This window comes from Anabrus simplex, chromosome 5, assembly GCF_040414725.1.
Source record: "Anabrus simplex isolate iqAnaSimp1 chromosome 5, ASM4041472v1, whole genome shotgun sequence".
Classification (NCBI taxonomy): domain Eukaryota; kingdom Metazoa; phylum Arthropoda; class Insecta; order Orthoptera; family Tettigoniidae; genus Anabrus; species Anabrus simplex.
In genome coordinates this window covers 340257597-340285216 of record NC_090269.1, presented here as the reverse complement: position 1 = coordinate 340285216, position 27620 = coordinate 340257597, and the positions used below count along the sequence as shown (strand labels likewise).

Below are 27620 nucleotides of genomic sequence, written 5' to 3'. Positions count from 1 at the left end.
TCCCCGTGATGAATGCCACTATCTGTGCAGCACCATGGGTCTGCGCTGTCTGCACATGGTGGTATAGACGCGAGTGAGAGCCTCTCCAGTATTTATCATTGCGAAGGTGTCATAAGACGGTGTTAAGTGTATTTCAAGCGTGCATTCAGTGGTGTTTTAACCTGTGCATGTGCAGTAGTACTTTAATTGGAAGAAGGTATCGTGATTCGTAAGTAATTTGCAAACGTTTATCGAATTACAATGGGTAACTCACGTAAACAAGTGAAGGCTAAAGCCCGCATCGCTCAGGCCGCGAGCAGGAGTGCCACCCCACTCTCTAACGGCAAGGAAATAAACAGTGACAGCCCACGCTCTCATGTGGCAACTGCTGAAACTACGCGGGAACAAGTGAAGAACACCAACCGTTCTGTAAATTCACAGAACAGCGCTGCCAACATCTTGGCCTGTGATGATCCGTGCACTCCATCGGACACTTTGCGAACCAGTGTAAGCAAGGAGGTTATAGATACTACGGTGTCGCTAACGTTGGTATACCTCAATAAGAACAGTTCACTCCTCGACGAACTTGTAGACAGAGTAGCCGATAAGGTTATACAGAAACTTAAGGAAAGTATTGATTTTAATACCGATGTAATAAGAGAATTAAAATCTGAACTCAGCAGACGAGACGAAGCAATAACTGAACTTCAACGGCAGTTAGACGATAGGATAGATGAGTTGGAAAGTTATCAACGTCGGAACAGTTTACGTATATTTGGAGTACCTGAAACTGCAGGGGAAGACACGGACAAGCGCATTCAGGAGATTGCCACTCGGATCAATGTTCCACTTGATCCAGCGATGATCGACCGTTCACACAGAGTTGGTACCAGAAGTCACAACAAAACCAGGCCCATCATTGTGAAATTTGTTTCATACGCCTACCGAAATGCAGTCTTCAAATCAAAGAGGCTGTTAAAGAACAGCGGTATAACTATACGGGAGGACCTAACTAAGACCCGTACTGATATTCTCAAACGTGCTGTGAGCCATTTCGGACTAAATTCAGTGTGGTCTATGGATGGTGTTATAATGGTGCGCGCTGGTGATGTGAAACATCGAGTGAAGACGGAACGTGACCTTGAGGAACGGAAGAAACGCTACCCAGCTCTACTGAAATGATGCGGTGAGATACTTTGTATTCCTGTGTATCACCCTATTACTGGAAATACTTAGGACGAGAAGTAGAGATAATTCTGGCGAGGCTAACAATACAAAAGTCTCTCTTTCGCAACCATTCTATTTAGCTTAGTATATTAGTTATAATTTTTTTTAATACTTAGAAATATCTGCTAACGCGATTCATTTTATACCAATTTTCTACTCATTTATTTTTCTCACTTTATCACATAATTTCTAAATCCTTAAATTATTTTATATTTGTATAGGCTACTAAAATCATCGTACTTCTTTGAACGATCTGCTATTGAACTATTGAACCCTTTGTACCATATTGTACTCATGACAAGTAATGAGTGTGTCTTATCTGATTTACTATACGATGTTAGTGTGAGAAACACAAGAAATCTTAAAGTCATTCATATCAATTCTCAGTCTCTTATCGACTCCTCCCATATATCTGAGTTCCGGAACATTTTCGGCAAGAGTTCGTTTGATATTATCGCAGTCAGTGAAACATTTCTTAAACCTTCAGTACCAGATTCTGCCATCTGTCTCGATGGGTATAATATTTTCCGTAACGACAGGTTAAACAGAGCCGCTGGTGGTGTTGCAGTTTATTTGAAGAATAGCATAAAATGTAGTGTACTCAGTAAATCTCCTGGAGAGTACAGTAAGAAACCTGAGTACATAATCCTTGATATAGCCCTTTCAGATACTAAAATTCTTTTCGCTTGCATATATCGTCCACCAAAAGTAGGGTTCATGGATACATTCCTCAATGATATGTATTCTCATGTTATGAATTATAAATATATATTCCTTGTGGGCGATGTTAATGCTCGGTTCGGAACTGGGACATTTGAAAGCGAAAATATACGTAATGTGCTCAACGCTTGTAACCTTGACTGCCTTCCATTCAATCCAACCTTTCATACTGCCACTTCCGATAGCACTCTCGACATAATCTCGTCGAACTGCAATGAGTTGGTAGTGGAATACGGACAGGAGCCAGCTGCCGGTTTTTCTGGTCATGACTTGCTGTATGCTGTATTCACTTTATTCACCCCAAAACAAATTCCTAAAAATATTCTCGTTCGAGACTTTAGTAAATTTGACGTGAGCAATTTCGTGCTGACGCTGAATTACTACGTAGATCAAAAAGTATCTCTCTTCAACAGCTTTGTACTTTCACTCTATGACAAGCATGCGCCCCAAAAAAGAATTCTCGTAAAACACCGTTCATCACCATGGTTCAATAAGCGTATTAGGGAATTGATGAGTAAACGGGACAGAGCTAGGAAGAAATTTATTAAAACTAAACTTCCAGATGATTACGAGCAATTCAGGATCTTACGTAACGAGACAAAACAAGTAATTAGGAACACTAAAGTGAAGTATACGTACAACATCTTCCGTAATTGTAAGAGCACCTCAGCTTCTTGGCGTGCTGCAAAATCTCTTGGTATTGGAGTCAGTCACTCTCTAGATAGCCAGATGCCTGTTACTCCATCTGAATTAAGTGAATATTACATGACATCAGTCTCTAACTCCAACTCTCCGAAAGTATCAGAGATTGCCAAACATTATAGACATCTCACTCCAAGTAACAGAGATAAATTCTATTTCATGTACGTACACCCTTCACAGGTAGAAAAACAGTCAGATCAATACGAACTAAAGCTAAAGGTCCAGATAATATTCCAGTATCCATGATTTCTACCTGCATGGACATATTTCTTCCTGCCCTTGTGCACTTATTTAAGTTCTCTCTACAGAATGGAGTTTATCCCTCAGAGTGGAAGCGTGCCAATGTACGTCCTGTGCCCAAAAAGAAAACACCAACAGTCTGTAGTGTTTTTAGGCCTATCAACATCCTCTGTGCACTTAGTTAGGCACTAGAAAAAATTGTTCATGAGAAGATTTGTGAATATTTGTCTAAATACAACATTCTAAATCCCTACCAATCTGGCTTCAAGAAGGGCCATAGTACTACTACTGCTCTTCTGAAGGTTACAGATGATATTCGCGCGGCCACCGATAAGAGGCAGCTTACTATCTTACGTCTCTTTGACTTCTCTAAGGCATTTGACTCTGTTAATCATGAGATGTTTCTTGCTAAGCTGAAGTCAATTGGCTTCTCCCAGAGTGCTCTGTCGTGGTTTGAATCATATCTGTCAAATAGATCACAAAGAGTCACTTTCGTTGACGGTCGATTCTCGAGGTGGAAATCAGTAAACTGTGGCGTACCACAAGGATCAGTCCTCGGTCCATTATGTTTTTCTATTTATATTAATGACATATCTGAAGTATTTAAAAGCAGTACCTTTCACAAGTATGCGGATGACTTACAAGCTTACTTCCACTTTTGTCCCACTAACGCATCTTCTTGTATAACGCATTTTAACCATGACATCTCTCGGTTGAGCGAATGGAGTGCAAATCATAACCTCCAATTAAATGTGGCTAAGACCCAGCTTATTTGCATAGGTTACACAAAACTCCTGAAAACTGTTGACCTCAAATCCCTCCCAGCAATAAAAATTCTAGAGACAGATATTCATTATAGTGACACCGTTAACAATCTAGGTCTAATTTTCGACAGAACCTTATCCTGGTCTGATCATACGTCAAATGTAATCCGAAAAGTTGTGTCATCCATGCATATTTTGAAACGTAACGTGTCATGTACACCACCTTTCATGCGAAAACTACTTGTTCAAAGTCTTATATTTCCAATAATTGACTATGGTGCAGTCGTATACAACGACTTATCTGAAACTTTGAACACAAAACTACAGAGGGTACAAAACGCATGTGTTAGTTACGTTACAAATGCCAGGCGTGATGAACACATAACACCCTATTACATACAGCTACAATGGTTGAAACTCCATGAACGTCGAGAAATCAAAGTAGCTGTTGTCACGCAGAAAATTCTCAAACTGAAGACGCCATCCTACCTTTATAATGCATTTAAACCTATGGAGTCGGTACATAACAGAGATAATAGGTTTACAAAAACCACCCTTCAAATTCCCCTACATCGTACCACTAGATTTAACAAATCCTTTGTTTGCACTGCAACACGTATCTTTAACGTCTTTAATCTTCACCGTTTCGCAAATAACACTAACTGTACACAACTAAAGCAGTTCTTAACATCTATCTTCCTGGAGGAGTACGCAAGAGGCTGAAATCAGGCATTCTTGTGTCGAGCAATCAGAAATATGTATATTTCGAAGAAAATTGTTTCTCTGCCTTAGCAGTCCAAAATAACAGAAGAGCTTAATGACTTAATTTCTTACTTATTATATATTGTATGTCTTAACCTTACTGGATTTGGTATCTGTATTTTTTTTTATGTTTCATGTTTAGTTTAATACTTTAATATTATAAAAATGTAGTTACTGTGATCATAAATCTGTATTGTATTATAAGAAGACGCTACATAAAGGGGCTTTTCAGCCTCAGTGGCATGTAAATCATGATCAATAAATTCAATTCAATTCAATTCAATTCAATTCATTATGTGTGGAACACCATGGGTCTCTGCTGCCTGTGGGTGGTACCATAATGTGTTATGCGCCCTGGGTTTGCATTGCCTATAATTAGTACCACCAGGTGAACGGCACCAAGAGTATACGTGGCCTGTGATTAGTTTCACTCTTTGAGGAACACCATGGAATACCGGCGCCCGTGATTAGTCCCACTATGTGAAGAACACCATGGGTGGACATTACTTGCGATTAGTACCACCATGTAAGGAACACCATGGATCTGCGCTGCCAGGAGTGATGCCATTATATGTGACATACCATGGGTCTATATTAACTGTGATTCTTACCACCATGAGAGGAACACCATGGGTCTGCGTTGCCAGGAGTGATGCCATTATATGTGACATACCATGGGTTTACATTAACTGCGATTCTTACCATCAAGAGAGGAACACCATGGGTCTGCGCTGCCAGGAGTGATGCCATTATATGTGACATACCATAGGTCTATATTAACTGTGATTCTTACCACCATGAGAGGAACACCATGGGTCTGCGTTGCCAGGAGTGATGCCATTATATGTGACATACCATGGGTTTACATTAACTGCGATTCTTACCATCAAGAGAGGAACACCATGGGTCTGCGCTGCCAGGAGTGATGCCATTATATGTGGCATACCATGGGTCTACATTAACTGTGATTCTTACCACCATGAGAGGAACACCATGGGTCTGCGTTGCCAGGAGTGATGCCATTATATGTGACATACCATGGGTCTATATTGTGATTCTTACCACCATGAGAGGAACACCATGGGTCTGCGCTGCCAGGAGTGATGCCATTATATGTGACATACCATGGGTCTACATTAACTGCGATTCTTACCACCATGAGAGGAACACCATGGGTCTGCGCTGCCAGGAGTGATGCCATTATATGTGGCATACCATTTATATTTTAGCCAGTAGATACTATCGTTTCATTTCGTTGTTCATCGTGCCAATATGGGCCGATGACCCAGCTGTTAATCAATAAGGCAGCACCACCGATAGCTTATCTAATGGCATCATTAGAGTACCGAGCAAGTGGCTGCACGGTTTGGGTCACATAGCTATCAGCTTTCATTTGGGAGGCGGTGGATTCGAACCCTGCTGTCGGCAGCCCTGAAGATGGTTTCACGTAGTTTTCCACTTTCACACCAGGCAAATCCTGGCTCTGCACCTTAATTAAGGCCTTATTGCGCTAAAATCTTGCGTACTCTGCCCCTGTGCTGCATGGTGTGAACGTATGACTTGCAGGGTCGGATGGCAAGTACATTTGTGAACTTGAAAAACTGGTATCCCCGACTCGGCTGGAAATCGAACCCGAGACCTCCTGGGCCAAAGGCCAGCATGTTAACCATTAAGCCGTGGAGCCGGACTTCAGAGCGGTTCAGACGGCTCAATCCATATCAGGACTTCGCAGGACTTAGTCGGCACTGAACCGATGTCGCACAACACAGGCCGATATGGGGCTTCCGGAGCTCATCTGACTGTGATTGTGAAGCTCCCCAACAGAAAGTGAACACAGCTTTTCGGAATGCCCTGTGCGCTCATACAAAAAACCACAGCAGATTTGATAAATTATTCACCATCATTAATCCAATTGATAAATCAACTTGTTGAGCAACTTTAAAGCTGTGATCTGTTTTCCTATACGCAAGGGCGTTGACACCTCCCTATTGTATGTATAGAACATACTACATTAAATATTTATTGTTATGATTGTATATGTAGTCAGCAAGCAATGCGCTAAATAAATAAATAAATAAATAAATAAATAAATAAATAAATAAATAAATAAATAATAAATAAATAAATAAATAAATAAATAAATAAATAAATAAATAAATAAATAAATAAATAAATAAATAAATAAATAAATAATATTATTCAATCCGTTTACCCTCCAGGGTTGGTTTTTTCCTCATACTCAGCGAGAGACTCCACCTATACCGTCTCAAGGGCAATTTCCTGGAGTATGACACATTTGGTCGGGGATACAACTAGGGAGGACGACCAGTACCTCGCCCAGGCGGCGTTACCTGCTATGCTGAACAGGCGCCTTGTGGAGGATGGAATGAGTGGGATAGGCAAGAAAGATAGGGAGGAAGCGGTCGTGGCCCTAAGTTAGGTACTATCCCGGCATTTTGTCTGGACAAGAAGTGGGAAACCACGGAAAACCACTTCGAGATGACTGAGGTGGGAATCGAACTCTCCTCTACTCAGTTGACCTCCCGAGGCTGAGTGGACCCCGTTCCAGTCATCGTACCACTTCTCAAATTTTTGTGGCACAGCCGGGAATCGAACCCAGGCCTCTGGGGGTGACAACTAATCACACTAACCACTACACCACAGAGGCGGACAATAAATAAATAAATAAATAAATAAATAAATAAATAAATAAATAAATAAATAAATAAATAAATAAATAAATAAATAAATAAATCTCTTCATTGATGTTATAACTCGAAGTGTTGTGTAGGAAGGTTATATATGTAGATGAAATATGCGGAGGTTATACTTTGTAGTTGTTTGCGTAGTCCTAGTTTTATAGTTTGTATAACAAAACATGTCTCTCTCGGCAATGGTTGGATGAACGTGCAATAACAGTGTCAACTAAAAATGAGCAAGGCCAAGCAATTCACAGTGAAACACGCACGCGATGCTGTTGCGAGAGAGGGGGGACAGTTGTGCTGCGTCACGGCTCCTGCGCGGATCTCTCCAAAGGTACAGTCTTCTGTAGTTACTTTAATCTTCTTCTCCAGCTCGATCAGCACTCAACAAGTCTATTGTAATTTACCTCTGTGCTTGGAACTGACAGGACCGACGATCGTCTCTGCCCAATGAGTGAGGCGTCCGATTCGGTGGCTGAACCGTCAGCGTACTGGCCTTCGGTTCAGAGGGTCCCGGGTTCGATTCCCGGCCGGGTCGGGAATTTTAACATTAATTGGTTAATTCCTACGGCACGGGGACTGGGTGTATGTGTTGTCTTCATCATCATTTCATCCTCATCATGACGCGCAGGTCACCTACGGGAGTCAAATAATAAGACCTGCACCTGGCGAGCCGAACCCGTCCTGGGATATCCCGGCACTAAGTCATACGACATTTCATTTCAATGAGTGAGGCGACGCAAAGTAGGCGGATCTACCTAATTCGACAGCCAAATCACTGTTCAGCGGATTTAATCGGAATGGTTCAAAACTGGCGGGAAACTGTGTAGAAATGTAGGTCATCATGTACTGTAAGAATTGAACGTAGTGAGTTTTTGTTGTGAGTTATATAACGTCCTGACCTTGAAACGTTCACTTGCCGTCTCCTTGAACTCCTTTTAAACGGCACTCGTCATCGCTTTTACTCTGTAGACCTACTCTAAATCGAAAGTAAATAAGTTCATCGGATGTTTAGCTGTATTACTCCGAGTCTAAGAACCAATAATCGTACTCATTATTGATAGTACAGTACTTTATAGTGCACAGGTTCCCTATTTGTAAAATTCCTTTTGATACAACACTCTGCATATTGTGCTGAGTAAGAAGCGATGTTAGTCAAGGTATTCTGCTTTGAAAAGGAACGCAATGTCTTCATAACATATTTCTGTTCACCTCCGGTCTGCGGTTTAGGACCTTACAGTACGTCCATCGTATCTCTCATCTATCTATAACAGTATAAACACCCCAACCTCCAACCTGTCGTAATAGGAGGCTAAAAGTGATAGCCCTCAGGGGCTTCAAAATATCTTACTGGACTGCAGCTGATCACGTGATTGAATAAATACCCTCGAAATGCATGTGCTCGATTTTCTCCAAGCCCTCTCTCTTTTAGTGTTTTATTAATTGCGCTTTAATTGTTATCTCCTTCCCCAAACTCCAGGTTTAAAATAACCCTAGACAATATTTTGGAATCTTTAAAATCTTAGGGAACGAAGGATTTCATCGACGTTAAATGACAGAAATGAATAGCTCTTAACTACCTAGATGAGTTGATGCGCCCACTGTGCGACGTCTCTGAATTTTCATGGGCTTGGAATAATTAACAAAGGTATTTAAGGGTTATAGTATTACCCGATATATTAGGGTGTTTGGGATCCTTACCAGGATTACTTGATTCGAGAAATGGAAAAGATCCAAAGGAAATCAGGATGAACTTTTCCTGGGTGATTTCCGACATACTAAGCAGGTACGTTCTATTGAAAATCTACAGCCTGTTTCCAGTCATTCGGCCGGGGCAGGAATGGGATGAATGAAGTCCCATCTAGCGGCGAGGATAGGAATTGTGCCGGCTGCCGAACCCTGTCGCACTCCTCTGGGGCAGTGATTAATGAATGACAGATGAAATGAAATGATACTGGAGAGTGTTGCTGGAACCCGGAGAAAAACCTATCCCGCCTCCGCTTTGTCCAGCACAAATCTCACATGGAGTGACCGGGATTTGAACCACGGAACTCAGTGGTGGGAGGCTCTCAGAGCTATATTAATAGATACTGTTAGACAACTAAACTTGAATTTAGTTTTTAAAACTAGAAAAGTTCAGTTTCATTACGATAGGCCTAAATATTAGTTAAGAGTTAAAGTTGGAATTCAAGAGGACAAATTGTGGTAAATATTCGTTTATAGAAGGAGGAATTAGGGATTGGAATATTTTACCAAGGGGGATATCATACATTTCCATCTTCTTTGAAATCATGTAATAAAATACTAGGTAAACAACTGACAGGGAATCTGCCACTAGGGCGACAGCTCTAAATGCAGACCAAGGGTAAACGAAATGACATGGTAAATGAAAAGTGTCTGATATTCCCATCATTCATGTCTTTAAAATAAAAGTCATCACCAGCAAACCGTAGCTTTTCGAGATAAGAGATTGGAGTCTACTCGCCATCAGCAGCTGGCCCTGGGGTTCACTCAGTTTTCATCAAAAGCAAGTACCAGTTTCATTCCTGGGGACGCAGTCGGCCGACCACTGACCCCACAACTCTATCCCACTTTCGTTTGCTAGAGGTTTAACGTCGCACTAATTCTGGCAGATTCTTGGAGGCGTTGAGAGAGGAAGCGGTTGTGATCTTAATTAGGGTACAGCCCCAGAATTTGCCCGATGTGGAAATTGGGAAACCTCGGGTGCTGATGGTGGGATTCGAATCCATCATCTCATGGATGAATCTAACAACAATCTCGCCAAGTGCCGAGGTTTAAGGAAGTGAAAACGTTTAGCTTCTACTCTTCGAAGTCCATTCGTCATCTTCGTAACTTTTGCAGTGGTCACTTTGCTTCTTTTTTGCTTTGTATTGCTTGTAGTGTCTATATCCGTGACTGAACGATGTTAGGTCTATCTCCACCGTCTTAAGTCAGTTGGCACCGAGCGAGTTGAACACTGGGTACGAGTCGTACAGCTGTAAACTTTCATTCGAGAGATGATGGGATTAAGTTACACCATCAGCAATCCTGATGATCCGTGTTTTTCCAGTACACTCCAAGCAAATAGAAGTACTGTACCGTAATTAAAACTAAAGCTTTTACCAGTCCCACATTGTTGAACACCTGTATGCGTTTTCCTTTTTAGTTTTGCTTTCGATATTTGCCATCTGTGAACCTCTGGAAACTTAATGCATTCTGACCATTTTTTCTTATATTCCTCGAACTTGTTCGTTATCTAGCTTCTGATCTTTCTCTGCTTCCCGGATACTATCAATTTGGGCTTACTCTTTATATGCCTCTCCAGGAATATTTGGAAGTTGTCGATTCTATTTGTGAACTCGTTTTTTGTTGTGGATCAGCAGTTCCAGTCTCTTCTGATTCTTTCTTAATCTCTTCTTTTAGTACTACGATCAGTTTATATTCATCTTTGATCAATCGGCTTTTGTCCATGCTCAGGAGATGTTCATAGAATTTCAATCTTCATTTTTTGCATTGCATTCCTGATCTTTTCAGTGTACTTCTAGAGATCCTTCTCCCGTTCTTCTATATCCCGTCTGTAGTTCTCTACGTTCCTAGAATTTTTCTTAGGATTTTCCTTCATGTATGTGTCATAGTAACGTTTAAGTACTGAAAATCAGTTGTCTCTTTTTTTCAAGGTTACTGGTATACAGAATATGTTCATTTACTGTACAAATAATCTTTATAACGGGGCCCATTTCTTCTTTCTTAATTCGTTTGCCATCCAGCGACTCAGCGAGGGATCCAACCTCTACCATCTCAAGGGCAGTGTCCTGGAGTGTGAGACATTTGGTCGGGATACAACTGGGGATGAGGACCAGTACCTCGCCCAGGCGGTCTCACCTGCTATGCTGAACAGTGGCCTTGTGGGGGGAGGGGAAGATTGCAACAGACAGGCAAGGAAGACGGCCTTACCTGGAGGAGAAGTCAGAAACCACGGAAGACTACTTCGAGGTTGGCTGAGTGGACCCCGTTCCAGTCGGTCGTAACACTTTTCAAATTTCATGGCAGAGCAGGAAATCGAACACGGACGTCCGGGGTGGCATTAATCACACTAGCCACTAAACCACAGAGGCGGGCACGGGGCCTGTTAACACGCAATATTCAGGCTGTGTCACACTGAAAGAGGTGCGCTGTGGGATGGTTAATAATGCAAAACAAATTACAAGTTTCAGCTCAGAAAATGAAGTAACCTCTTCCTGTTCATCAACAGTTCACAGTGTTGCCAGCCACTGAGCAGACAATGTCAGGGTGCAGGATATCACTCCAGAGGAAGAGTTTCTTCAAGGACGTATGTCAAGACTGCAAGTCATCAGGTCGCCTCCGGGCAAGTGTTCAGCGTGCACCCATCCCAGTGGTCGCCAAACGACACAAGTTAATAACGTATAGTGAATTCTAGCAGCTTGACACCGAGAGGTAGGATGAATTCGTCGTAGTGAACAAGAACGCAGAGGTACGTAGAGTGAGCACCATTTCAAGCCAGTGTTCACAACAAATATCATACATTCATTCATACATCTTATTACTATCCAAATTATACTGTCGTATCAGCAAACAAATGTTTATGTTCAGAACCGGTTTCCAGACACGAGGGTCCATCGTCAGTGATTATATATACAGTAATTTAAAACATGCTAATCCACTTAGATAATAATGGCAAATGGCCTCTAGAGAGGCCTGGTGCAGGTCTTGGTCGAGCTGACGGTCTGTTCCACGTAGGTTTATCGTCAAGATGAAATTCGGCCAAGCTGAAATAAATGACACACCTACGTGGACCAACATGTCTTAAATACGTTTTAATCACTGTTGATGGACCCTGGTGTCTGAAAACAGGCTCTGAACAAAAATATTTGTGTGCTGATACGGCTGTTTAATAATAATAATAATAATAATAATAATAATAATAATAATACCGATCTCGATAGCTGTAGTCGCTTTAGTGCGGCGAATATCCAGTATTCGGGGGATAGTAGGTTCGAACCCCACTGTCGGCAGTCCTGAAGATGGTTTTCCGTGGTTTCCCATTTTCACACCAGGTAAATGATGGGAATGTACCTAAATTAAGGCCATGGTCGCTTCCTTCCCACTCCTAGCCCTTTCCTATCCCATCGTCGCCATAAGACCTATCTGTGTCGATGCGACGTAAAACAACTTGTAATAATAATAATAATAATAATAATAATAATAATAATAATAATAATAATAATAATAATAATAATAATAATAATAATAATAATACCTACACTCATTTAATATAATAGCTTTGATATTTTGATGTCTATACATGCATGTTCATTATAGACTGTTATGTCTTTCTGGGTTCAGTCTGCAATCGTCCTTGAATTTTTTAAACGCCGCCATAATTCTCTATTTATAACTACTGTAGTTCTGTAGCCTTATTAAGTTCTGTATCTCTTATCTTTAAATCATTAGAAACCGAGTCTAACCATTGTCGTCTTGGTCTCCCTCTACTTCTCTTACTCTCCATGACCGAGTCAATAATTCTCCTAGGTAACGTATCCTCCCCCATTCGCCTCAAATGATTCCATCACCGAAGCCAGTTTATACGTACAGATTCACAAGAAAGAAGTGACAAAATGAAGGTGGAATGGAAATCAGTTTGGTATTAGGCCTATCTTCATTTCATCTCTATTCACACATTTTAAAAATTGATTTGTTCTAATTTAGTCATTGTTACACTGGGACATGCAATCGATAGCGGCCGGCCCTTAAGGACCCCCAGACGATGTCCTCCCTCAAGAGCGAAAAGGTTCTTTTATTTTCTCCCGGCATTTGAAGTCAAATATTGGACTCGAATAGAAAATTACATTTCATTGTAAAACAGTAAATTCTCATCAATAAGGGAGACTGTTTGGCAATATCAAACTTAGGTGACTGACTTTCAGCTCGCAATTCACTGGTAAATGTTTTAAGGTTGAAGATAAGGCACGGACTCTCGAGGTTCCGTCTGAGGATATACTGTAGTGTGGTAAGGGAGAAGCGCGTCCACCTCTGTGGTGTAATGGTTAGTGTGATTAGCTGCCACCCCCCGGAAGCCTGGGTTCGATTTCCGGCTCTGCCACGAAATTTAAAAAGTGGTACGAGGGCTGGAACGGGGTCCAATCAGCCTCGCGAGGTCAGCTGAGTAGAGGTGGGTTCGATACCCACCTCAGCCATCCTGGAAGTGGTTTTCCGTGGTTTCCCACTTCTCCTCCAGTAAAATGCCGGGATGGTACCTAACTTAAGGCCACGGCCGCTTCCTTCCCTCTTCCTTGTCTATCCCTTCCAATATTCCCATCCCCTACCAAAGCCCTGTTCAGCATAGCAGGTGAGGCCGCCTGGGCGAGGTACTGGTCATCCTCCCCAAATGTATCCCCCGACCCAATGTCTCACGCTCCAGGGCACTGCCCTTGTGGCGGTAGAGGTGGGATCCCTCGCTGATTCCGAGGGAAAAACCAACCCTGGAGGGTAAACAGATGAAGAAAGACAGAAAGCAAGCGCGCTGGTTGGCGGTTTCGTCGGGTAGGAAAGGTGCGGGAAGAGGCTTTCACTTGGGCAGAGTCCGTAGCAGTGTAGCTGTAAAGATGCCCTGTAAAGATATCCTATACGAGCATGCGCCTGCCAAATCGCCATGGTAGCCGATTTGAGTGGCTTAGGTGATTGAGGCGCTGGTCTTCTGACCAACTTGCAAGTCCGTTGGTACTTGAAGGTGTTCAAATACGTCAACCTCGTATCGGTACTGGTATGTAAAATAACTCTTGCAGGACTAAATTCCGGCTCCTCGGCTTCTGCAAAAACCGTAGAAGTGGTTAGTGGGACGTAAAGCCAATAACATTATTATTGTTGTCATTGATGCTTTCGCGGCCCGTTCTTATAGACATGATATAAGCTTTTGGGCTAATACTGTGTCAAGAAAATAAGGTGAAATTCTTTACGTTTCGCAGAGAACTGTGCTCTGCGTCATCAGAAGAAAACCTCGACTGACCACGAGAAAGGCTTCTAAACAATGAGTTATTGAACTTAGACGTTATAATAGAAGTGGAAATGGTACGTTCATTCGTCACCAGATAGCTCCCCGGACGTAGTACAGCGCTAGCGTTCGAAGCGGAAGCTGACGGAACCATCAGAATCAGTTTAAGAGGGTCACATAACATGTGTACGTAACATATGACATAGACAGGTGTATGGCATTGACACAAGACTGGAATATCGGACTCGTTGGCTGAATGGTCAGCGTACTGGCCTTCGGTTCAGAGGGTTACGGGTTCGATTACCGGCCGGGTCGGGGATTTTAACCTTCATTGGTTAATTCCAATGGCGCAGGGGCTGGGTGTTTGTGCTGTCCCCAACATCCCTGCAAGTAACACACCACACATAACACTATCCTCCACCACAATAACATGCAGTTACCTACACATGGCGTCCGACTCGTTGGCTGAATGGTCAGCGTACTGGCCTTCGGTTCAGAGGGTCCGGGGTTCGATTCCCGGCGGGTCGGGGATTTTAACCTTAATTGGTTAATTCCAGTGGCCCGGGGGCTGGGTTTTTGTGCTGTCCCCAACATCCCTACAACTCACACACCACACATAACACTATCCTCCACCACAATAACACGCAGTTACCTACACATGGCAGATGCCGCCCACCCTCATCGGAGGGTCTGCCTTACAAGGGCTGCACTCGGCTAGTAATAGCCACACGAAATTATTATACCTACACATGGCAGATGCCACCCACCCTCATCGGAGGGTCTGCCTTACAAGGGCTGCACTCGGCTAAAAATAGCCACACGAAATTATTACAAGCCTGGAATGAAACATCTGGCGATGAGGAAAACACCGGGACGAAATAACAATAGTGAAGTGACAGGGAAGGGGACTACCTACGTAAATTCTTAATGGCTCTGCGAAACGTAAAGCATTTCACCTTACCTTCTTGACATGGCATAAGCCCAAAAGCCTATATCATGTTTATAACATTGTTATTATTAATCTCCATGGTTGTATACAATAAAATTAAATAATAATTTCTGACCTTGTTTGCCCTATTGTTTATATTTTAAGAAGAAAAATAATAAATAATTATATTGAAATGTAACATTTGAGACCAGGAATATTGATTCAAATTGGGCCTCTGGCTTGCATCCCGCGTTTTGTGAGGGTTGGCAGCAGTGAATTACTGTAGTTTGTTTTCGCGCGGAAGACTCGAATGAGTGTGGTGGTACTAGTCAGTAGCAAAGAAAGAGTTGTGAGAAAATGTACAGTGGCCGCCCATCCGACCTCAGAGTCCACCGGCCGCCAATGCATGCAATCCTACCTCACTGGGCTTTCAAAATTAGGGGTTACTTCATAAACACCCACTATAATTCTGCATGAAGGCTGACATCTGTTAAGTTAAGCGGGTTTTTCTTCATGACCTTAGGACGTCATTTTGTTCTTACGTAGAAATCGTATTTCGTTTCGTGCGTGTGCCGTGCCCCACATAGCATTTCTAGTGTCACCTGGAATATTTATTTTCCTAACTCTGTAACTATAAATGACATCCAAGAGGGTTAACATATGGTTAAAAACGGTGAGAGTAATAATCAGTGACGTGAGGCGAGTGGTGATGGGTCCGCCAGATTTGTCCTGAAGCATAGATTATCGCGAGGCAGCAACATTAGTAGGAAAGCTCGCTCCGTGGCGCTGGTGTTTTGTAAATGGCATCGTTACATTTGTTTCGTAGAACTACTACTAAATGTTTTCATTCCTCCCCCGAAGGGGGAGGCGGGCCTCTAATACGGTGAGCCATCTCTCAGGCCAGGAGACCTGTGTCGGAGATTTTCATTTTGATTTGAATTGAACTTATTGATGATTTACATGCCACTGAGGCTGAAAATCCCCTTTATGTAGCTTCTTAGTATAATACAATACAGGTTTATGAACACACTAACTACATTTTTATAATACACTTAAGAAAATGGAAATTGCAACACCATGAAGGCATTGGTCGTTTGTGTTGATTTTCAAGATATGGAACGATGACATGTAGGTATGTAAACGATCGAAGTTTCAGTCCCATTGGATTGTTGCTACAGGTCTCCCCACGTGATTGGTCGCGGAGGAATCAACTCCAGTATACGGACTCTGGTGTAGCGTAGTTGACTTGCAGTCTGTGCAGCGAAGTGTTCCCCGTCAAACATGCCTCGACGACAGAGAAGAGCACGCTATCAACAACTGTCGCCGTTTGAGAGGGCTCGGATAATTGGGCTGTGTGAGGCTGGATTATCGCTAAGGACTGTCGCTGCACGTGTTGGCCGACAGGTTCTACGGTACAACGTGTATGGCAGCAGTGGTCAAATGAAGGTAGCCACACTCGTAGACCTAGCACAGGCCCAGCGCGACGGACAACTGTGAGAGAGGATCGCCGCATCATTCGGATGGCGCGGATGGAACCCCATGCAACAGCAGCGCAAATTCGAGCAGCTGTGGTACCCCACGTTACACAACAAACAGTTGGTAATCGCCTGCGTGCAGCTGGCTTACGAGTCAGTGTCCCTGCAAAAGGTGTTCCATTGACCCCACAACAGCGGCGTGTAAGGCTGGCCTGGTGTCGAGAAAAATCGACGTGGGTCAACGAATGGCATAGGGTCGTCTTTAGTGATGAATCGCGCTTCTGTCTTGCCCGCAGTGATCGCCGGAATCGTGTGCGCCGACGTACCGGGGAGAGGGGCCGCCCAGATCTTATTGTCGAGGGGCACACAGGGCCAACACCAAGCATTATGGTCTTGCGAGCTATTGGCTTTAATGTGAAATCACAATTAGTGCTTGTTGAGGGCACTATGACTGCTCGACAGTACGTTGATAGGGTACTCAATCCAGTGGTTGTCCCTATGATGGCGAACATTGCTAATGGGATGTTTCAGCAGGACAATGCCCGGGTTCACACTGCACGCGTTCACACTGCACGCATCTCCAGAGAAGCTCTCCACGACATCACAACCTTAGAATGGCCCGTCAGATCCCCGGACCTCAGTCCTATTGAGCATGTGTGGGACATGATGGATCGACAACTGGCCAACCGTCCTCAGCCACCCACAACTCTGGAACAACTGACCCGTGCAGTGAAGCAAGCATGGGCCCCAGTTCCTCAGGAAGCGATCCAGGGCCTTATTGACTCCATGCCTCGACGAATTCATCAATGTGGTGGGCACATCCTGTATTGATTGGTGTCCAAACTTGCGATCAGAGGGACCTGAAAGTGTAATCATCGAATCACAACCGAACACTCGTCCTGCATGTTCAATTGCAGCAATGTGGCACCACTTCTTCTGGGTGTTGCAACTTCCATTTTCTTCAGTGTATTAAAATATTAAATTAAATACACAAGAATGCCTGATGTCAGCCCCTTGCGTACTCATCCAGGAAGATAGATGTTAAGGACTGCTTTAGTTGGGTACAGTTAGTGTTATTTGCGAAAGGTGAAGATTAATAATGTTAAAGATGAGGGATGCAGTGCAAACAAAGGATTTGTTAAATTTAGTGGTACGATGACAGGGAATTTGAAGGGTAGTTTTTGTAAACCTATTATCTTTGTTATGTACTATCTCCATAGGTTTAAATGCATTATAAAGGTAGGATGGGGTCTTTAGTTTGAGAATTTTGTGCGTAGCAACGGCTACTGAGATTTTCCGTCCTTCATGGAACTGTACCGGCATTCGCCTTAGTGCAGGAAAACGGAAAACCACGGAAAAGCATTCTCAGGACAGCCGATGGTGGGGACCAGCCCCTCAACGCCTCCCGATTACAGAGACGTAGACCCACGGTAGAACTCCGCTCGGTTGGCCGGTCGGAGTGCAGAGCTGTCGGACCACGGACCAGCCGTGGACACTTGTGGGTCGAGACCCACTCTGTATCCGCAAACTTCTCGTAGAAGTATGTCGCATTACAGGGAGAGGCAGCGAAAAGTTACGGCACTATGCAAGGGACGTTGGAGGAACAATTTTCCCGCAATCCACTACTAGACCCGCCGGCAAGCAGATACGTAGTTGACAGAATGTATGTGAGATGCTCTCAGTGGCGGATCTGAAGACGTTCAAAATAAATAGGATCAATTTACGTACATCACGAGTGAACAGGAGGCAATTTACTGCACCCCAAAAAAGGTGACTTGTTAGTTGGTGGAGGCGGTACAATAAACTCCACGGTATCCTCTGCCTGTCGTAAGAGGCGACTAAAAGGTACCCCACGGGCTCTTAACTTGGGAGCAAAGAGCATGTGGCAGCGTGGGGGGTGCGCAGCTGTAAGCTTGTTTTCGGGGATAGTGGGTTCGAATCCCACTGTCAGCAGCCCTGAAGATGGTTTTTCGTGGTTTTCCATTCTCACACCAGGCAAATGCTGAGGTTGTACCTCAACTAAAGCCACGGCCGCTTCGTTCCCGCTCCAAGCCATTTCCTATCCTTCCGTTGCACGTTAAATCACTAGAAGAAACGTAAAAGAATGGATTGGCGACCACGGGGCACCTATTTGATTGGTGTTGCTTCCACTTACGTGTAGCATCCTTTTAAATTTCATTGTTATTCGACAATTGCTTCGTCAACACCTCTTCAATCTATTGGCTGACGGGAATATTGCCACCTGATCTGCGCAGACCGAACGCCCTCTTAAGAGAGTACCATAAAATCTGCAAAGACTACCAACTGCCGGTACAAGAAGACATCCCTGCACTCAATCTTTAAAGGCTGAAGTCACGCCATCCACCTTTGAGTCTTGCTGACATGGTTCGCAACAACTTTAACGCTGTGAAAGTTTGGAAAGACCGCCGGGAATCTTAAACAGACGTGTCCCTTCACAGGGTGTTTTCTGGTGCGCAAATTATTAGTGGATTTCATGCACCGCGCAGGCAGTGGGTTCGGACGGGCTATGGAGGATGCAGGCACTCACTCTCCACGTGGAACTGCTTAACGTCACCGGAATGAGACTATGGTGCCCCACGGCAAACCAACCCTCACATCGTCGGCACCTGTAAGCTATATGCCTACTCGGGTAGCTGGATTGATTTCTTGATTCCAACAGAGGCAGTATTAGTGTGGATGGAAGAACTGGACATTCTGATTTGAAATTATGTATTCTTGTTTTTGTATTACTAGCATATGTACCCGTTCTTCGCATGGGCATTGGTAATCGATTTCACGATTCCTTCATGAATTTATGCGAAGTTACATGCCTGTATTTAGACGTTTAAAAAGGCAAGTTAAACTGATATTCTTCTACCAAAGCACGTGGCAGTAATGTGAAGTACCATAAAGCTGAACAAAGTGGAGACATTCGACTCCGCCAAGGGCCTATGGCCTCTACGGAGATGACTTTGCTTTTGCTTTTTTGTCTTCTACGTAATACACTCTATTCTTAGCACGTATTTAACCGGTCCTTACGCTACATAGTTTACACATGAGAAAAATATTTACATTAAAGAAACACAGAACAATGAGCAAAACTCCCCGGACTCCTCGTAAAACTCTGACACCAAGACAAACAACAATGAGCATCGGTTCTGTTTGAACTCAAAGATATAAAGCAATACACTGAAGAATATCATATGTACACTTTATGTACAAATGGGGCCATTCCTGTAAGGAAAACATGGATATCGCTTTCTTCTGCGCCCGGCGACAGCTCGATGAAAGCTTGCTCATGCCGGCTCATTCTGGCCGTCATCTGGGGTCGAACAGGGCTCTTTTTGACTGGGAGATACACAGCTGAAACTCCCGAGCTATCTGTTGCTTCGTACTAGTGTACGTGGGGGGATTTATATACATTAATTACCATCGAAATTATCATTCTATTATCATTTAACACAAGTGCTCTTAAACCGAACTATTGAAAGAAAACACAGTGTGAAATCGAAGGGTCCATAGCTTTTAACTTCAATACACAGCAAGTCTGCGAAGGGGAACGGAACAAACAAAAAGAAGTGCTCTTTTGTCACTCCGGGAGAATGGTCACTCGTCACCCTTTCCATTCACGGGCCAAGACGGACCGTAACCTACTAATTAAAGCCGCTATTTCCCTTCCTAGGATACATTTATTATGGCCCCAATTCATGTATTTCAAATCACCGCAGAGTTACCAAGAAATACTATTCATTTACTCTCTCTTCTCTTATTGTTCACGTCGACTGTCTTGGAGCATTATAACATTCGAATTCCTCACTTTATATCTCATCTTAGAATCTTGTGGGCGTTCGGCCTTTTCATTACTTCTCATATCACATATTCTAGCTCCTTGGGCCTAGGTCTATCATTATTCCTTTCTTAATCCTTCATATTTCTCTTCGCTCACCGTAAACATTCTGACCACTCTCCCAAGCACCCGATACCACAGCAATTCACACTGGTTTCGCACAATAAAGAACACTCCAGACAGATTCCAGTAAAAACCAATAATCAAGGGAAATTTGCATAATGTCCCTAACATTAACTACCTAAATAATCTATCTCAGTCAGAACTCTTCACTCTTGATGTTCATGCTTTAATGTACATATCAGCTAGGCATGCATTGTCTAAATGACACGTTTTAATTTAATTTCGTGTGGCTATTTCTAGCCGAGTGTAGCCCTTGTGAGGCAGACCCTCCGATGAGGGTGGGCGGCATCTGCCATTGGTAGGTAACTGCGTGTTATTGTGGTGGAGGATTGTGTTATGTGTAGTGTGTGAGTTGCAGGGATGTTGGAGACAGCACAAACAACCAGCCCCCGGGCCATTGGAATTAACCAATGAAGGTTAAAATCCCCGACCTGGCCGGGAATCGAACCCGGGACCCTCTGAACCGAAGGCCAGTACGCTGACCATTTAGCCAACGAGTCGGACTAAATGACACGTGAGCTCCCGGCTATTTCTCTACGACAACCATATTGAACATTAATAGCAACTTCTAGGACATGGTATCCCTCATTCATCACTCAGTACTGTGTTCAACCCGTTTAGGGAAATTCAAAATGCTATTCTATAGTTGTTTCCCACACTCACTGGCATATTACTAATTACTACCAACAAAAATACTCCTCATGAAGGACTTATTAGAAAAATGTGTTTGTCCGGTAAGTTTAGCTCTCTTCATTTTACGTTAACATGACTAAGAAGAACTCAAATTACATATTAGGACATGCATTATTTAGAGCATTTATGTATTAAACAAAAGAAAATCCTACATTATGTCATCCCGATTATACTTTACCGTGCTAAGAAATAAAATGATATCAACTCATCTGTTTGTGGTCGCTTTTCCTTCCACAGGAAACCCATGGTAGATTTCTACTCGTTCATCCCCTCGGCTCTGTAGACGAGAGTATCATCCTTCGAACCTGGTCTGCGACAGTCCATCATCCTGAGCGGCTCGTTCAACTGCTACAAGTCTTGAAGTAATCCACTTGCTATCAGCTCCAGCACTCGTCACAGGTTCCCTTTATCTACAACGACACATACACAGGAGTTTCCCTTATGGAGGTAGGTCACTCTAGTCAAGGCGGCACGCATTAACACAGTGAGTAGGGTGACTCATAAGGCTTGGGAAACCCTTACTCCGAATAGTGACTTGTCCCTGTCGACGCTATTCTACCGCCGAATTTTACTGCCCCAAATTTGATACCGCTAACTGACTGATAGCGGGTACTAATTTATTCCGGCATTGTTCATAACCAACTCCCGCTATTCATGTATACACATTTTCCTAGCGGCCTACTTACTTTATACACAACACTGATACACTTGCCTAGCCTCGATTGGCTCTTATTCATGTACCTAATACACAGTTCACAAAATGCACTCCCCTGTTATAAAGTTTTACGATCGGCACGGGCACAATAACTTTGCCTTTTGTAAGTGTTCAGGAGACTCTGTTGAGAGAGGGCCGGGACCGGTCTTATACTGTCAACTCTCTGGTCCTTGGAGTGGGAGACTCCTTCACGCTGAATTAAGGAAACTGGCCCCGTTAATAACTGGTGTTCAAGACATTTAAAGGGTGCGCAATGTCGACTTCGATTCCCTCTTTCATTCAAGCCAAGTGCGATCACAATTCAATCGGCACTTTTTAAGTAATCAAGCTCCCGGCTTTAATTAGCTCAGTCGCGTTCCTTCGTGGGAGGAGTTAACTTTGGGCGCAATTCTCGGCTTGGGGGACGCGCTATATTCATACATGTTAGCAATACATTAACAGTTGGACATCTGGTGACCTCAATTCGCCCCATAAATAAAGTATTCCATATTTTCAGTCTGGGATACACCGATAATTCAGCTCTATTCATTGATGTGTCCCAAGTATTTTTCCTATGTCTGGATCAGAATATCACATAATTTTGCGCGCCAAATTTCGACGTTGGCACACGTGAAACATGCAGGAAAAGCAGGTAGATTCTTCTGTTAATATGGAGCCCTGTAAAAAGGCCACACCTCTGGGCGTATTAGACGGTTTTGTCGCGTCGCGTCCTAATTCTTGCTTTGTCCTACACTTGAGAGCGCTTTTCTCGCGGGGCTTGGTTTCAGCCACACCTTCCCATAGTTCGCCGGGCTATCTTTCGCGGGTCCGGTTGTGGCCACACGCCGATCCTGCCCCGGGGATGTTCCTTTTGCTCAACATGCTCCAAATAACGCAATTTCTGAAATGATTTTCATGGGATGGGAAGATGCAGATGCTGTCAATGATCTTTACAGGGCATTGTACGGTGTTTCCGTGGTTTCCCATTTTCACACCAGTTAAATGCTGGGGTGTACCTTAATTATGGCCACGACCGCTTCCTTCCCACTTTTAGCCCTTCCCTATCCCATTGTCGCCATAAGACATATCTATGTCGGAGCGTCATAAAGCCAATTGTAAAAATTAAAATAGAACATAGATAGGCCTAACTGAATGGATAGTTAACAATATAAGGACAAATGTCCTTGTCATCGGTCACGACTTTTTCCTAATCCGTTTACTCTCCAGGATTGGTTTTACCCTCGGACTCAGCGAGGTATTCCGCCTCCATGCCTCAAGGGCAGTGTCCTGAAGCGTGAGATATTTGGTCGGGGATACAACTGGGGTGCAGGTCCAGTACCTCGCCCAGGTGGCCACACCTGCTATGCTGAACAGGGGCCTTGTGGGGGCTGGGATGAGTGAGAGAGATAGGCAAGGAAGAGGGAAGAAAGCGGCCGTGGTCTTAAGTTAGGTACCATTCCGGCATTTGCCTGGAGAAGAAGTGGGAAACCACGGAAAACCACTTCGAGGATGGCTGAGGTGGTAATCGACCTCCCGAGAATGAGTGGACCCCGTTGCAGTCCTCAAACCACTTTTAAAATTTCGTAGGAATCGAAACTGGTCCTCCGGGGGTGGCAGCTAATCACAGTAACCACTAAACTACATAGGCGGACAAGAACTTCTGCGGGACAAAATTTCGGTACCTCGGTATCTCCGAAAACTGTACAATTAAATAACGGGACGTAAAACCAATAACATTATTGTAACAACCAGATCGATATCATGATTAACCTCTGTGCAGCACGCGTTTGAATGTTCGCGCATTACTAACAGCGATACACAGGCGAGCGAAGTGTGGTAGTATTACTACCGCCTGGCGCAATCAGAATCAAATGCCCATGCAATGTTCTCAGCGGTATCTAGGGTTAATGGTTCTGTCCTGCTAAGCCTTTAACTTCACATATGAGATTACTTTTATTAGTGCTTTCAAATATCTAGAAGTAATACTCCCGCATTAAAACAGCAGCCTGTTAATGGAATTAAACATATTTACGTTGTTACAAAGTAAATTATTCTGTAGTTCAAAGTGTTTATTTTTACTTTTCAGATGTGATGGAGATGAAAGTGCTGTATTTGCTGACGAGCTTCATGCTTTTGGGAGAAAGTGTTCGATCGAACCAAAGCTTGGACTTCCCTACCATTCCTTCTTCAGACAAGAATATTCTGATAAGTTGTTTGAAAGGACGAGGTCATCTAGATCTGTCACGACTCCTGATAACACCTACCGAGACTAACGATTTCTCTGATAAAATTTTACAATGTACTCTGACAGAATTGGAGATTAATGAACTTGGATCTGAATTATTTCGATGCATTCTGAATAAAAATCCAATACACAGCCAAATGCACTCATTAGGAAAGCAAAAAACTTTCCTAAACAGATCTTTCCTTGTGGATAATATGTGGTATTGCAATGTAAGTCATATTCATGAAGCAGAACATTCGAAGAATTCTGAAGAAGTAGCGCGCTGTGTGTGTCCCATCACACGGAACACAGCTAGTGGAGGAGACAAGTACGTAGTCGCAGGAGTTAAGACAGTGAATTCCTCACAGCTTGGACAACAGGCAGCACGTTCTTCAGAGACTTCATTTGAGGAACAAAGGACCAAATCTACTACTAGAACACCTAATATGCCCTCAGAGGATGGATCTAATTTTGAAACAAAAATAATTCTTTTAAGCGTTCCGGTATTTATTTTAATTATAACTTTAGCTACTTTTGAAGCGACAAGTTTCAGACATTCTGAACGGGATAAGCCGAATACACTTGTGTATTTTATACGCAAACAAAGAGCACCAGGTAGATGATGAATAGAATATTAGTGACGGCAACTGAAAAATTCATGCTATATCCTTGTTATATTTTATCCGTTAAAATATATGGTGACGACAACTGAAAAATGGTGGTATTTGCTTGCTGAAGTTCATCCATAACAAGAATCTAGTGATGGCAACTGAGATATTGATAAATTTTATCCATTAGCGAAAATACAGTGGTGAAAATTGAAAAATGATGGTATTTGCTTGCTCAACTTCATCCATTAATAAAAAATCTAGTGATTACAACAAAAAATATGTAATTTACTTGATGAACTGTATCCATTAATAAAATGAGCGATGACAACTGAAAAAGGTACTATTTCCTCTCTGAACAGTATCCATTAATAAAAATCTAGTGTTGACAACTGATAAATTATAGTTTTCCCTTGCTGACTGTATCGATTAATACAAATCTAGTGATGGCAACTGAGACAATGATACTATTTCCTTGCTAAACTGTATCCATTAACAAATACAGTGATGACACCTGAAAAAATGATAGTATTTTCTTGCTGAACTGTATCAATTTATAAGCCTTTCTTCAATATTAAGAATAAGGTTATCCAAAAGAATGTTTCGATGTGATAAATGACTCCTAATGCAGAGTTTTCAAAGAATGGTACAGCCTGAAAAAAATATCCTAATTAATATCTTAATATTATGAAACCTATTTTCTTTTTTCCTAACCCATTTAACGTCCTCGAACTCAGTAGTGTCCTGGAGCGTGAGACTTTTGGTTCAGGGTGATACAACTAGGAAGTAGGACCAGTGCCTTTCTCAGTCGGCCTCGTCTGCTATGCTTAACAGGGTCCTTGTGGAGCGAGATGGGGATATTGGAACGGGTAGACAAAGAAGAGGGAAGAAAGCGGCCGTGGCCGTAAATTAGGTACCATTGCAGCATTTGCCTGGGGGAGAAGTGGGAAAGCACGGAGAACCACTTCAAGGATGGCTGAAGTGAGAATCGAACCCTCCTCTCTTCAGTTGACCTCCGGAGGCTGAGTGGACCCCCATAGCCCTCGTACCACTTTTAAAATTTCGTGGCAGAGCCAGAAATCGAACCCGGGCCTCCGGGGGTGGCAGCTAATCACATTGACCACTACACCACAGAGGCGGGCGAAAACTGTTTCACTTCTAAATTATTCCAAGAATTCCTATGGAGGAAAGTTTCAGCCCAGATCATTCTGTGGTGAGACACAGTGTTTACAGGGCACTATATCTACTCTTATGGACTAGAACTAATATTTTATTTTCAGTGAACTGTCTCCTTGATTTTGACTACAGGAAAGTGACTAAGGTATGAATAATTCCTTATCAAGCCAGTTCCTGTTGTGAATAATGTGGAAGTGCTGCTCAAAAGGTCAGGTGGCGTGGGCATTCCAGTGGCTTGGCTGACTGATATTTAATTGAACCTTCTGGCTCATTGTGAAAAGGAATGGGAAACTATCGCACTCTTTATTTCAATAGTTCCTCTACAATAGCGCCTTGGCCATCTATGACAGTTGATGGTGTAATCAACCAGCCTACGAGCTGAGGACTCAACATGGGACTATTTGGCTGTTAAAGCCAAAGCAACGATAAAACCACGTTTATAGAGCGGAAGATAAAGTTTTCCACTATAGATAACCTCAGCTCTTAGAGCGGTAGAGTTGTTTGCTTTACTCCCAGCCACTTTCACCCTCGAGGATAAATGCGATGCTAATTTTTGGTGTAGGCTGAGAGAAGTGACGTCTCATTTTTGGTGTAGGCTGAGAGAAGTGAAGTAAAATCTAATTTCTAAATCTTTCGACGTATTGATGGGGAATCGAACCCACGTCCTTGCGAGTGAACCGAGCACGCCTTTTTGTCTCCCAGGTAACGCAGCCGTTATTGTTGGGTAATCAGAGAACAATGCAGCTTGTTCTTCTTTCTGTTCTTTTTCAATTTTGGCCCAGTTTTAAGGCCGGATGCCCTTCCTAGTAGCAACTATATGTAGAGCGATGTAGTTATTATTGCGCTTTTGTGTGGTGGTTAGTAGCGGTGTTGTGTTGTATGGATATGAAGATAAGAGTATTAAGACTAAAACAGACCCATCAAAATCTTCGACCAGGCCGAGAATCGAATCCGGAGGCCTCAGAACCGCAAGCCAATACGCGACTCTACAACAAAGAGATGGACCTTTCACGGTCCTTTTACCTATGGTTGAGTTCTTTTTCCATAGTGTAACGGTTAGCGCAATTAGCTGTCGTTCGATTCCCGGCTCTGTCAGAGATCGGTAGGAGAGTTGCTATGTGCTTAAGACAGTACATGAAGTCTACCTCTATTTGAGGTGTGTCTGTAAAGAGCTGCCTCTGTGGATCAGTGGTAGAGTGTCGACCTCCGGATCCCAAGATAGCGGGTTCCAACCCGGCAGAGGTAGTCGGATTTTTGAAGGGCGGAAAAAAGTCCATTCGACACTCCATGTCGTACGATGTCGGCATGTAAAAGATCTCTGGTGACGCATTTGGTGTTTACCCGACAAAATTCATTAAATCTCAGCCATAGACGCCCAAGAGAGTTTCGGTTTACTCGGTCTGCCATCTAGTGGGCCTAGAGTAAAACGGAACGTCGAAATTGACGAGCAGACAGCCAGATGGCGTCAACTTGAAATGTCTGCACGCGGTAGCTGAGGCCATACGATTATGAACAGTCTCCTTTAGCTACCCAGAAGACTGATTACCTTGGACTGAGTAAGGAGACACATTGACAAAGAATACTGCAATGTATTCGAAGTTTCGGCAGCAGTCCATACAAAAAAGGTACAGGAAATAACACCACGGTACACTCCTAAAGAAGAAAATAGTAACTAGAGGACCCGTGCTTATAAATAGGTCAGATAACTCGTCTTGTTGCCTGCTGCCATTTCTTGATGGATACAGTA

At 43.2% G+C, this 27620-nt stretch overlaps 1 long non-coding RNA gene across 3 annotated transcripts in view; it reads left to right on the top strand.

Annotated features, from left to right (window-relative positions):
* The window catches only part of LOC137501049 (uncharacterized), a 39173-nt gene extending 13799 nt beyond the window's left edge, over nt 1–25374 (top strand). Inside the window, exons 1-4 of one of the 3 annotated variants that reach the window (XR_011018315.1) lie at nt 7403–7430; nt 11349–11588; nt 21409–21618; nt 23952–25374. This is a non-coding gene — a long non-coding RNA (uncharacterized lncRNA). Of the gene's footprint in view, nt 1–7292; nt 7431–11348; nt 11589–21408; nt 21619–23951 lie in introns of those variants that run through there. The other 2 variants (XR_011018313.1, XR_011018314.1) reach the window with 2 other exon arrangements.
* The last annotated feature ends 2246 nt before the right edge of the window (nt 25375–27620 follow it).